General features: G+C 48.7%; 2 non-coding genes and 1 pseudogene across 2 annotated transcripts; all 3 read right to left on the minus strand.

The window, feature by feature from the left end:
* Nucleotides 1-4,302: 4,302 nt before the first annotated feature.
* On the minus strand, nucleotides 4,303-6,083 carry LOC147879444 (18S ribosomal RNA; annotated as a pseudogene).
* A 4,923-nt stretch (nucleotides 6,084-11,006) lies between these two features.
* TRNAD-GUC (transfer RNA aspartic acid (anticodon GUC)) lies at nucleotides 11,007-11,080 on the minus strand. Its single transcript has one exon. It is a non-coding gene; the product is annotated as a tRNA-Asp (tRNA).
* Nucleotides 11,081-11,992: 912 nt separating this feature from the next.
* TRNAV-UAC (transfer RNA valine (anticodon UAC)) lies at nucleotides 11,993-12,065 on the minus strand. Its single transcript has one exon. It is a non-coding gene; the product is annotated as a tRNA-Val (tRNA).
* Between the last annotated feature and the right edge of the window lie 1,750 nt (nucleotides 12,066-13,815).

Here is a 13,815-nt window from a genome sequence, read left to right on the forward strand (position 1 = left end):
AGGCTTTGACAATGGAACAACAACTACGTGTCTTATGGGATCTGAGCTGTCGGGATCAAACGAAGGTCGAAAGACCATTTCGGGGGGCATAGATCTATGATAGATTGCTGCCTATGAAAGACTAGCACCTAATCCCGGGTCAATGACGACCAAGGGCTGGGTTCGGGGGAACCACTATGGACGGCACCTCCGTGAAAATACTAGACCTGCGGCCTCGATTCTGTCATATCAGGCCGCAAGGCATAGCGGGATCCCTCGCCCCTGCATTCCCAAACCTAGCAGTAGACACCTGCTGCTATGCTAAAGGGCATACCATAATTCCAAGACAGACTTGTACAGGCCGCAGGTGCGAACTCTTCTTGGAGCAATCTGCTTCGCCCTGCAGCCTTTATTGCTCTCACGGGTTTAGGCCGGGAAGATCTCAGCATACTTGTCTAAGACAAGTACATAGAGATCTCCTAAAACCGTTTAGTATATGAAGGGAGATATCGATAAACGCGATAGTATCGATCACGGAAAGCCAGGCCTTCTTGAACAGACTATCAAAAGTTACTTACAGCCTGAAGTTCGTAGAAGTGTACAAGAAATACCCCAAAATTTGAAGGTCATATAGAGACTTCCCTGGTCGAAACCCGTAAAGCCAGAAAAGCTTCGCGCCCACTCCGGGAGTGAAAGGAACAAAAGTTCGCAGAACGGAGGGAGTGTAGTAGAACAAAGGGTCATGGGAGAGAACGAAATTCGTAAAGGAGTGGAGGTTTTGTGATAAGGATCCAAAGCCCAACTTTTTCGAATATTTCCAAAATCCACCTTTTCGTTCGTTCGGAAAATCGAGAATCGCGTCTATTCTCTATAGCATATCCCAATTACTACCACCTTGCCGAAAACAGGCGACGAAGCATCATCGGGATATCTTTCTCTTATACTACGGTACTCACTGGCTTTCGTTTTTGCCGCTAAATCCAACTGTAGATTGATTAGCGAAGTGCAACCGCTGGCGAGCGAGGACCAGCCCCTGGAAGAAGCGAAGCCTATCGGTATTAGGGCCACCGACCATCACATACGAGATTGGGCGACAGAGGCCCGGTGATCTTGTAGAAGCGATCGATGCCAGACGCTCCATTTGTACGAATTGTGAACGTACCACGACCAGACGTAAAGCCACTGTCAAGGAATTGGGTACCAGATCCAATACAGGCCTAGCAAGTGCCGGATCCATAAAGAAAACTACAATGGAGATCAGATCGTGGCCGAACAGCGCCTTACAGGACGTATGCGCCGCTTGTGACGAAGCCGAAGGCCGCAGGTGCACCACGTACCGGGCACTCGACCTCAAGGTCGCGCACGATTTCGTCGAACGAATGATGATTGCGGCAAGAGGGAAACAAATCCCACTTTGTCACTTATGCCATATGAAAACCCATGGCTGGAAACCATCCAATTACGGTTTGGATATCTAGAACCATAACAATGAAAGTTCAGGTTGGTGAGCCGAGTGAGAGGAGACTATCTGGCTCGGTTCGGAGAGCACTTTACTATGCTATGCATTTAGGGTGAACGGAGGAAAAATCTTTTTTTTGTTTTGCTTAACCAATGTTACGGCCCGAATGCCGAACTCCCGACCCTACCTATTCGGATGGGTGTTTACCCCGAAGTGTTCCCGGAGTGTATGCATACTCCTGTAAGTAACTTAGCGCAACATGGAAAATTCTCCCAAATAAAGTCATTTTTAATCTCAAAAAAGATTCATATGGCCTCTAAACTCTCTCTAGTTATAGTTCCTTTTAGTTGGACTTAGAGGTAAAACAAAACAGAAGTTTACCTCCCCATTATGTCTTTCATTTCTACCTAAATACAATCATTCTGTGTATTCTTTTCCCTTCTCTCGGCTTGTTTTCCTTTCCTTTCAACTTTGAAATCGAAGCTTTGGCATCAACCTCAAATGCAAAAGAAAGCCGAGACAGGGCGTGGAATGGACCGGCACATCAGGAAAAGAGGCAGATGGATTTCCTACCGAGGAAGTACGAAATGGCACCTCCCTTGATATAAAAGATGAAGCGCAGCCCATCCTTGGTGCGTATGGCTTTGTGGCTATGCCTCTACCTGTTCCAAGATCTTGAGCCCTTCGACCTACCTCTCTAGATCGAGCGCAGGCTCAGGAAAGCGCTCTCAAACACGGTCCCCTCAGGTAAGAACGAACGTAGTCATCCCAGGGGCTGGCCCAATTTTGCTTAGGTTGTTGGTTAGGTTTAACAACTAGCTGTAGCTGGTAGGTTCGCAAAGCTCAGGTGAATCTTTCTTCTCTTGGCTCAAGGTGTAATCTAGGTTTGCTTCGCTGACTCAGCTAGTGTTTGGTGTTGGGTTCGCCTCGTTCCCTTGGCTGAGACCAGACCAAAAGACGAAGCTTGCGATTGGGGGAGGGAGCTTCGAAGCTCCCCCAACCAACTCGCCAACCTAGGGAGTTTAAGGGTTTTCAAACTTAAACATAATACCCTCGTTACATTCAACTTTACTCTCAATAAACGGGGGGTCCGTGGGGTAAAAAGGGATGACTAAAACAACACCTAGTGCTGGTTCCTTGTCCCTGATGGGTGAAGCTGCAGTAGCTGATGGGTACAAAGGATCTAGAATCCTTTCTTTTCCATCAGCAGCGAAGAGCCCTACCGACCTTGTTTTACCTTCCTTTCGTCTAGAAGGTTCAGCGCTCTCCACTGGGATCTCATCGCGTCATTGGTAGTAGTAGCCAATCCATCCTTGCCGAAACCCATACTGTATTAGTAGTAGTAGTATTTGGCGTATTTCGCAATCTGGGTTTTTCCTTCTGCGTACGGCCCTAACAAGCTGCCAAGCGTTTATCATGCATCTGCCTCGTTGGAGCTTGACTTTCCAACGTCGGTTACTCCCAATCCGGAGCGCCCTTTTTCCATTCATGAGAAAATCCAATGGTCAAAATCCATGCAAACACCATCATAGACCAAAATCCGAACCAACCAATCTTGTTCGGAGATACTGCCCGGAGAAATAAAGGGGTCACTTCCGAATCGAGGATAATAAATGGAGGGGAGACCGAATAAAATCATATATCGAAACGACTTCTGGCATCATCAAGTGGGTCGGAACCGCATTCGTGAGCTGACAATTTATCCGGATAAGCCGAACCTTTTGAAGTAAATGCGAAAGAAACACCGATTAGGATCAAGGAAAGTAGCAAACTGATGACTAAATAGAGATAAATAGGGGCAAATTCATAAATAGGAGGAAAATAAAAAAGAAACACATTTGGCTCGAAATAATCCCATATTCGCACGTCCAACCCCAGGTTTACCTTTTCGGTGATCTCGGTTACGGTGAGTTCCCACTTGATCCCAACTCGTGTCAATAGGGGCAGGATAGGCTGAAGGCCTCGGCGTGAATTTGGAAGCGGGGTTTGCCACAGGGGGGCGAGAGCCCAGTCTATAGCTTCCATCAACTCATCGAACGGCGGTCCGAATTGCACCAAAGGCCTCGCTACCGATTGCATATCCGGCAGGGTGGCGTCACGGATAACAAAAAGGGTTTCCGAGAGCTCACTGAGATCGCCTGGCCCCGGGCGGCCGGGGAAGTTTCTTAGCGTGCCCATGTGTTCGGCGAAGTCGTCCTGTAGAATCCTCAATTTTCCCTTGATACTCGTCGCCATTTGCTCTGTAATCATTCTTCCGTTTCCAGGCATGTCTTGTGGTGTTGGTTATTAAAGCTGGGGATATTCATGGCAGTTTAAGGCTATCCCGGAATCGAACCCGTGGAATGGTGCCGAGGGAAAGTCGATGGTGTGCCAACATGATTCAACCGTTCAACTTGCCGGGGAGTGCGAGCCAACGCTCCCCCAACAGATACGATAGTGCGAGCCCAACTTCTTGGTGGGTGCGGCGAGCCTTTGCCGCATCCACTAGAATACGCAATTCCGAAATTCCTTCCCGGAATCGATGCCTTTCCGCGGTGGGTACGCCAAAGAAAGCAAGATTGAATTTCCATTCCTTGGACAATTCTCAGTGGATTTGCACTCCATGGTCCAATTGCGGATTCTATATACGAAATTTCCATTCTCAGTGGATTTGCACGTGGCTCCCTAAAGGAAAGTGCCCACTTCTGCCCGGCCAAAGTAATCTGCCGTCCTGGGAAAGTGCATTTCTTGTTAGCCCGAATCTGCCTAACTTTCCCCGCGCATAGCGCTTTCTCCTCGCGCATAGCGCCCGGCCATTTACCCAACGAATTGACTTTACCGACGTTAGTACAGTTAATGGAGGGACGCTGGCGCCTTCCTTTAGGATTCCCTCCAGCCACAGGTTCCCCTACGACTACCATGTTACGACTTCACCCCAGTCACTGACCCAACCGTGGTATGCGCCAAGAAGACCACCAATACCAAAGTGGGCCACACTCAACTAGGCGTGGAACACTTTAGTAATGGGTGATCCCTGGTCGATGCTTCGGGCGAAACCAATTCCCAGGGTGTGACGGGCGGTGTGTACGGGGCCCGGGTACATATTCACCGCGGCATGCTGATCCGCGATTACTAGCGATTCCAACTTTATGTTCTCGAGTTGCAGAGAACAATCCGAACTGAGGCAATCTTTCTGGATTCGCTCCGCCTTACGGCCTTGCTTCCTATTGTAATTGCCATTGTAGCACGTGTGTAGCCCAGCCCATAAGGGCCATGCGGACTTGACGTCATCCCCACCTTCCTCCATAGTAGAACTACGGGCAGTCTTTTGTGAGTGCAACATCGGCACAGAGGGAGTGTCATCAATCCCGGCCTAAGACTGAACACAGATTCATGGGCCCAGGTACCGGCTCACTTACCATCCATTACCGGGTGGCTCGCTCGTCGGAACCGTTCGCCGGAAGCCCATGTTCTATGTTCCTGCTTTAGGGGGTGAATGATGACATTGATCCTTTGAGAGCAGCATGTCTTAGCAACACAAAACGAGGGTTTCGCTCGTTATAGGAGTTAACCAAAAACGTCTCACGACACGAGCTGACGACAGCCATGCAGCACCTGTATGAATTTTCGTTTCATCCCGTTAAGGACAAGCACACTTGTTCATATGTCAAGTGTTCATACGTCAAGTGTTCATATGTCAAGGGCTGGTAAGGTTTTGCGCGTTGTATCGAATTAAACCACATGCTCCACCGCTTGTGCAGGCCCCCGTCAATTCCTTTGAGTTTCAGTCTTGCGACCGTACTCCCCAGGCGGAGTGTTTAACGCGTTAGCTGAGCCCCCGATCCGCAGACCAAGGACGAACACTCATCGTTTACGGCATGGACTACCAGGGTATCTAATCCTGTTTGCTCCCCAAGCTTTCGCACCCCAGCGTCAGTAGAGACCCAGAAAGCTGCCTTCGCTATTTCGGCGTTCCTTCGTATATCTCCGGATTTTATCCCTACACACGAAATTCCACTCCCCTCTATCTCACTCGAGTGAATTGGTTTTGAAAGCATTCCGCCAGTTGAGCTGGCGCCTTTGACTCTCAACCTGATTCACTGCCTACGTGCCCTTTACGCCCAGTCATTCCGAATAACACTTGCCCCCCCCGTCTTACCGCGGCTGCTGGCACGGAGTTAGCCGGGGCTTCTTCCTCGAGTCTTGTCACAATCGCGCACCCGACGAAAGAGCTTTACAAGCGGCATTGCCCTTCCTCGCTAACGCGACGTTTTTCACTCACTCACGCGATATTGCTGGATCAGGCTTTCGCCCATTGTCCAATATTCCCCACTGCTGCCTCCCCACGGAGTCTGGGCCGTGTCTCAGTCCCAGTGTGGCTGATCGTCCGAAAAGATCAGCTAAGCATCTGCGGCTTGGTCAGCCTTTACCCAACCAACTACCTAATACTACGCAGGCTCATCAAACAGCGCTTTAACGCTTTATCGAAGCTTTTTCGCTTTCGTTTATTCGGGATTTGGCCCAAACTGTTTGGCAGATTCCCACGCGTTACGCACCCGTTCGCCACTTTGTTTTCAACTGTTCCATGAAGGGACGAAAACAACGTTCGACTTGCATGTGTTAAGCATATCGCTAGCGTTCATTCTGAGCCAGGATCAAACTCGGTTTTTTGGTTAAAAACGCGGAAACGAGATATTTTCTGAGTTTCCGGATAGTTTTTGCAGATTCAAGGAAATACTTGAAGACGGAGGGGATACTGGACGGTTCCTCCTCCACGCGGGAAGGGAAGGGAAGGGAAGGGAAGGGAAGGGAAGGGAAGGGAAGGGAAGGGAAGGGCGTGAAGACCTTTCTTCGAGTATTTATTCTTTCATTGATCCAGTTCAACTCTCTCTGAGCCGAACCCTATTCAATGATGATGTGATTTGGGGTTCGGAGGTTCGATAGAAACTGCTCCATGATACAAAGCCATACTTGCTTTGCATCGCCCAAACCACACTCCATGTTATGAACTTCTGTATATGCCCGACGACTCGTCTCAAGGTTTCATTTTGAAGTTCTTGTTCGAATTCCATAAGCCTGAGGCATTGCTTATAGTGAGCTTTCAGGCGCTTAGCAGGCTTCCCTTCACGTTATCCCGGTGGACCGTATTCAGTGAACAAAAGAAAGTATTTCTATGAAATTTTTCGGTTTCTTTTGCCTTTGGCTCCCAACTCCGGATGCAAGACTCGAACTTGCGGCCCATGGATTAACAGTCCACTGCTCTACCGACTGAGCTAATCCAGAACCAATATGGATGTATCCCTTCATGGAGGAGGAGACACGGGGCAGGGCCTCCCGAAGAGGATGCGATCAGTAGTCCATCGGGGAACCGCTCCGCTGATGAACCCTCGTCCTCCTCGAGGGTAGATCTAGGCGATCACTTACGGGCCGTTGTGTTGCCGGCGGGATGCGGGGATTTGAGCGGGATTTTCGGGGAGGCACCACCACTTTCAGCGTATGCTCGAAAACCCACGGTTGGAATTGGAAGTCGTCACAACAAGCCTTGCAGTCATAATGAACGGAAGTCGGATTCGAACTAACTAGAAAGGGTGGTGAGTCGGGCAGCCTGAGGCCTTCCCGCTGTGATTTCGGCAGACCTTTATCTTCCTTCCGGTCGAAATCTCCTGGAATCTCTTCGAGGAACCGAGAACGCAGAACCAGAAAACCCTAATGATTCATGCCAAGCGAGACGATTAATCTTACTTTACGTTGATCTTCGAGAGAATGAAAGAATTCTACCCGTAATGGAAGCGAAAGCAACAATCATTTCTTATTATTATACGATAACGTCGGTGACTGATACGGAATATTCGACGATGAATTTTGGATCGAATCGGAGCTTGCTTGCTTTTCGGGTGGAAAAATGGCATGCATGCATTCTATAAGGTGGGAAAATGGCAGGATTTGGAATTCGGAAAAGAAATGGCTCGGGAAATGGCGGGAAAATCGCTTGCTTTTCGGGTGGCTCTTCCGGATCAATCACGAGTCGAAACATGGTTAGGGCACTGATGTGTCTCGAGCTGATTCCGAATGCCGTCAATAGAAATCTCGTAGCATTCCCCAATTTTCTTGACGATCAACAAATGAAGGGAGAAATCTTTTCCATATTCGTAATAGCCGTCGCAGCTGCCGAAGCTGCTATTGGGTTATCCATTGCTTCGGTTATCCAGCGGAATAGAAGATCGACTCGTATCGATCAATTCGATTGGTTAAAATGGTAATTGATTCAGGTGCCATTTCCGTGGGTGATTCAGTATTGAATGAAATAATACACATGTATTGCATCCAACTGGTAGTACTATTTTTTCCCCCCAATAATTCGATTTCCGTTCCAAAAAATTATGTCATACCTACCTGAATCCCTACCTACCCCGGGGAACCATTGGAATCGTTTCGTACCGTTCTTCCCCGTATTGCAGAATTCATTCATTTTATTAGGGGAATGGGGGGGTTCCACCTTACCATCCCACGGAATGTCTGTGTGGTTACACCTCTCCTTCACGCGTGAACCGGATCAAATGCTCGCTTCCAGCCTTGGCAGCTCGGTTCCGGACGAATGATTCGGACGATGGGCGGGCAGAACAGAGTTTTTTTCTAGGGGCCTAGAACTTATGAACTTATCCAGGTTTCCCAGCCCAGAAGGGACCCCGGATTTTGGCTCTGTGCCTCGTAGCCTCGATTAGCCACGCATCAGCGGATTCAGTGGAAGGAGCTTGCCCATCGTTGAGCACTCTCGTTCTTGTGGAGTGGCTTTCAGTGGGATGAGCAGATGGTTTTGGCTGATCTAGCGGGTTCGCGTCATAACCAATCGGGGAACCCAATCATTTGAAGGCAAGAAGGCCAGCGTACGAGCAGGGAAAGTAGCACTCGTTGGAGGCGTTTGACCTGTAGACCCCGCGTTCTTGTTGTCGGGTTCCCGCGCGCGAAAACGCTAGCCTTCATGAGAGGAGAGAGGGGAAATTGGGTCAATAAAAATGTTATGGCACTTTTAGCAACGGCAAGGGCTAGCAGGAAAACTTGAGGGCAACAACACTTTTTTTTGGGTTGGGAAAGTGGCTCTTCCCCGACAGACTTCGAATCTGTTCCATGGGAATGAACAACAGCTTTCCGCTTCTTTTTCTTCCCCTCGATCCCAATCCTCTTTCGATTATTGCTGGCAGCATTCCGGGGAAGCGATCACGAATAAGATGATGAAGCTAGGCTTTGCAGGCAGGAAGAAACAGGAAGCGGTTCCCCTGCCGATGGAGGATTCATGTTGCCGGAATTGAGTATTAGAAGGATCAGCTAGGCAAAGCGGTTCCCCTGGGTTCCCGATGGAGGAGTAATTAAGCCTCCATCTCGAGTGGCGCCGTTGAAGAACCTAACCTTCTTGAACCCATTTTTCTAAACCTTTGCCAGAAGCGGAACCTAAAGCTTCTCCCGGAACCTAAAGCTTTTCCCGGAACCTAAAGCTTTTCCCGGAACCTAAAGCTTTTCCATCTGCTTTTCCCTTCATGGAAGCGCTCTGCTTTTCCCTTGCTTCTCCCCTGCACTCACCTAAAGCAGGAAACTTCTACCGAACAGGAAACTGAAGCAAAGCATATAGGTGTAACCTATCTCCTGATGAGGAAAGAAACCGGCCAGCAGGAACCTTCTCCCTCGGCACAAGTCCAGAAATGCGGTTAGCCCTTTTCTTTTGCCAGCCTTTAAACTGCCATAAATATCAAGAACGGACGGGGAAGAGCAACGGAATATAAGTACGATTTACGCGCGAATTGATTTTATTTGCTATTTCAATCTCTAGTGTTTCGAGTTCGGAATGAATATCAGTATATAACGAGGAGGTATTAGTAGCTGTTCGTCTAGTGGGTTTTGTTTCCCCCAGTTAAAAGACTTTAAGTGACATTTTCGGAGCGACTTTTAGGGCAAGAGGCGAAGCTATTTAAACAGATTCATAGCATTTTCCCAGTTCTTAGGAAGCTCTGTGGTCTGAGTTCGAGGAATAGCATGAATTACTACTATTCAGTTTGCGTTCAAGTACGCAAATGGTTGCGGAATCATTTCTAAATGGGATGGTAGAGCGTCGTGCACCGTTGCACGAATAAACAGTATAAGCTCCGTCGTGCCAGGAAATGGAACTTTAGTCGAAAGCACTGTTAGCTATTTGAGAGCATCCCCGCCTCCGAGAATGAGACGAGACAGTGAGTCGCTTCCGCTTTCCAGTTGGTGACGAATTCGGCGGCTTTTCCAGTGGGACAAAACATCAGCCCACACTGATCCAACCAAGCATGGTTTTCTTGGAAGGGGAGGAAAGAGGATTATAGGAGTTGGCTGACACTTCAGAAGGGAAGGGGGGGTTAACAAAAGAAAGCCATGGGGGAAATTGCGGCGAAAGGAGCTCAGGTCCACGAAACCTATGCGGATGCATACGATGACGCTGCCCATGAAACTGAAGTAGCAGAATCTGCCCGCGGATCAGGAGGAGCTCTCCGCGGCTGCTGAGATGGATGATAATCCTTCGGCCCTGTTTTTCCTTTCACGGTTACCTCGCCGCTGGGTGTTTTTAAGGACTTAGCCATTCTACTTGTGGTAGGACTTTCGGTGGTGAAATCCCTGTCTGAATTATCGAATAAAAGTCGAGTCGATTCTTCTCGGTTTTCGTGCATCGGGCTTAGGAATATGTCTATTTGCCAATAAAGTGGCTGGTTATACTTTAGTCACATTTTCCAGTGTTGCTCGGACTATGTTACCCATGATGGGTATTCCGTTACTAGCACATCCCGCTCCTCCTCCGATAGTATTCGCATCAACCGGCCCAGAACCAGGTGTAGCTATTTGAGAAGTTCATGTTCTTAATCTTCCGATTTGTAAAAACTCAAATGATCTATAAACTCCCATTTCAGGTTTGGTGAGAAAATCACCAAACCGCAAAAAAACACAACTTTAGGTTGAGGAACGGGGTTTCGGTATAGATGGAATAATCGTTTCGTTTCTCACGAAGGACATATTCGTGCTCAGCGAGAAAGCTTCCCCCGATCCCTCTGAATCCATTCAAATTTTCGATATCGAATCTCCCTTTTTTTTTGCGGTGCAATTTTTTGCCACACCTCCAATGACAGGTTGTACTTGTCGAAACAGCCTAACCAACTCTCCCAATCATTCGCATTCAAATCCCAAAGTTGTTCGGAAAGTCCCTGCGTCGTAGCGAAATTCTTAATATGTTCATCGATACTATACCCACGTACAATCCCGTCAGTTCTGTTATCGAGACATCCCACGGAGTCGCCCTTTTCCCTGTCATTCCTCCCTAATTAGTAAATTTCGAAGGTTCCCTCCCTTCTTTCGGATAATAACCACGCTTCGGAGCATCGTTGCACGGATAATTCCCATCTTCCGGAGCATCATCCCGATTCCCATTCTCCTTCCATCCCTCCCGGACGGAATTTGGCGGGGTGGACCATCGGAGGGAGAATAACTCGTGTCATTACTAAATTTTAGAAAATTCGAGAAGCAGTCAAGACTGGGTTTTTCCCAGAGACGTTGCTTGTAGGAAATCTGATTCAAGTTTCACCGGGAAAAACGGGATTTGAACCCGCGACTTCTGGCGTGACAGACCAGCACTCTAACCAACTAAGCTATTTTCCCAAACGTCATGAATCATCGTAGATTCTTCATCGGGATCTTTCCACTCGGCACGGCTATGCCAGTAGAGATCCGAAGGTTGAAACTATATCTTCCGCCTGAACGAGGCTTTCGAGGAAAATGAAGTGAGTGGCCGCCGTGGCGGGCCCGCGCAGCGCCGGGCGGGGGCTAGGGCTCCCTGCTTCGCACCTGAAGGCGGTGGCAGTAGGAAGGTTGGTCAACCCGTGGTCTTGTCGCATTTCGAGGGCCTCGTAGTAGTAATGGCACAATCTGCAAGTTCGGATCGGTTTTTAGGCGAAGCCAGCCGCCCCCCGGCCTTTACTCGCTATGCAGCAAGCGGAGCCACGCCCTGCCGCTCGCCCAACGCTTTTCAATTGAATTGAAAGGTCCACAGATTTCATGACCATCTAGTAGTTTGAATTGTACCATAAACCAAGAAAACGCCATGCGACAGCGCACCTTCTTTTTCTTCGGTTTCCAAGAAAGAAAGAATTGCTCGTTTTTCACGTTCTCTGCGAACCTTGCCTCCATCTGTCAAGCTTTTAGTGGTTCCACACCTGCGATGCAGTCCGAAGGAGAAATCGCAGGTGTGGATGAATTACACAAAGCGTCTGCTGCGCTCGTGTAGCCAATGGAGCTGCAGTGAAGCTTTGTGAGAAGAAAGTGGCGGGCAGCCATCCACGACACGAAGTGGATGGCTGCCTGCCACTTTCCTCCGTCTCATTCAACTGTGATAACGTTTTTTGCAAGTATTATTCAGCTTTTTCTTCTTCGTCATGCGGATAAAGCGGGCTCGCTCCTTCTGCCCCTTCCGGGATTCCCGTGGTTGTACCACCATCAATCAAATTAGTGGATTTGAAAACCATACGCCGGATTCAATTCATAATTACAGTGTTTGGTTTGGAAAACCAACCTTGGGTAATAACGGACTCGAACCGCTGACTCTCTCGGTGTAAACGAGGCACTCTACCAACTGAGCTAATTACCCTCTGCAGGGGGCTCACAGCCCTCCCTTTCCTTCTACGGTGCCTACCGGCCCGTATCGAGTCCCCCCTCGGGCAAGGTCCTCTCGTCCCCCCGGCCCTCTTGCTTGGAATTGCCAGATCATCAACTATCAAAGAGCACACCATGAGTGGTGCGTTTCTCGATGGTGTTCTTCCATTGATCGCTCGACGCTTTATCTTACTACATATCCCTACCGGTAATTCATCGCTTTGTGCCCTGAGTCGCTGCGCCATTGAAGTGCATCCATCCCTCGGCCTTTTAGTTAGAGCGAAGTGGTGGATAAGTGGCCTGGCTTCCGGTTGAAGAAGAGGGCCGCGAGATTCCCTTCCCCGATTCCCGAGAGAAATGGCGTGCGGGGCGCGAAACGCGCTCCGGAAAGAGATAACCCTCGAAGCGAAGCGCGCAAAAGCGCTTCTCCGGAGATAAAGCGCTGAGTTGCTGGGGTTCCCGTTAGGGAACCAACAAGTACCCCCATTTCCAAAACAAGAAATGGCGGAAATGGAGAAACGGCCAAATCTTAGGCAAAGGAAGGAAAATCTTTCGGAATTGACCGTCCTTCCCTCCCGTCCGGCACAAGAGATGGAGGAGCTAAAAGCGGAAAAGATATCCCAAGGGCGAACCGCCTCCGATTTGTTGTTATGGCCCGGATGGCCGGCCGGAGGTAGCCTAGAGAGGTGCCCTTAGCCACCCAAATGATACGCACTTTTGCTACGCCAGTATCTCGAACTTGTACGACTGGGGGAAATAAGAATAGGCGGCTGAGGCCCATTTGTCCTTGGTTACCTCTACTAGGGCCCTGTCGAACCGGGCAATAGCTGGTCCTTGTATATCTTTCTGGACCTTCCCAGCGCTATGTGCCCCATATCCAGTATGATACTTGTCTGTGGTAAAGAAACGCAACCTCTTCGTACCGAGCTAGGTAATCAGGAGAAAAGGGATTCGAACCCTTAACCTTTGGTTTTGGAGACCATTGTTCTACCATTGGAACTATTCTCCTGAAGCGGAAGAAAAAGGTCAAATCAGTCGTGGCTCCATTATAATACGCAAATTTATAGATCAATACAGATCGCTCTGTTTTCATGATTGACTAGCACAGATAACAATAATCCGATTTCGCAATAATCCTAGTCCAACAGGGGGAAGAGCACATTCTATACGTTTTTCTCTGGCTCTCTCGGCTTTAATCCCGAGATATTTCATCTTGTGCCGGTAGGGAGCAGAGATGCTGGAGTATCAGAGATCGACCCAGCCAAGTCGGATAGCCCTTTAGCTTCTGCTGGGGCGAATTATTCATCCAATTTGGTCATTTCTTTCAGCCATTCGGGTCAATAAATAAGCAATTTCTTCATGAAATTAGAATTTTATTGGCAAACAAATGGTTTGAATTCATTCGCTCAGCGTCGATTGCCTCTGCTTCGTGTCCCCCCATTTGGATTCGACAAAGCCAAACAACCCATTTCATTCAAAAAGGCATTCTTTCTTATCATGTTTTATTCGGAGAGCCAACAAACAATTTTTCTTATTTCGCCTCGAAGTGATCGACCATTCCCATTATTTTGGCAAACAAACCCTACGATCTCAGTCGCTTTCAGCTCCCTCGATCATTAGGCGGGGGGTAGGTCGAGCAAAGATCTCCCAGCAGCATCCAATCTCAATGCCTTCATTCGATGTTGCTTTCAGCTCCATCTCGTATTGGACCTTCGGTCTTCGACCTCAGACCAGCTTCTAACTCC

Source organism: Dipteris shenzhenensis, unplaced genomic scaffold (genome assembly GCF_047967505.1).
Source record: "Dipteris shenzhenensis isolate YYH24624 ecotype China unplaced genomic scaffold, Dip_SZ_1.0 scaf0014, whole genome shotgun sequence".
NCBI lineage: Eukaryota > Viridiplantae > Streptophyta > Polypodiopsida > Gleicheniales > Dipteridaceae > Dipteris > Dipteris shenzhenensis.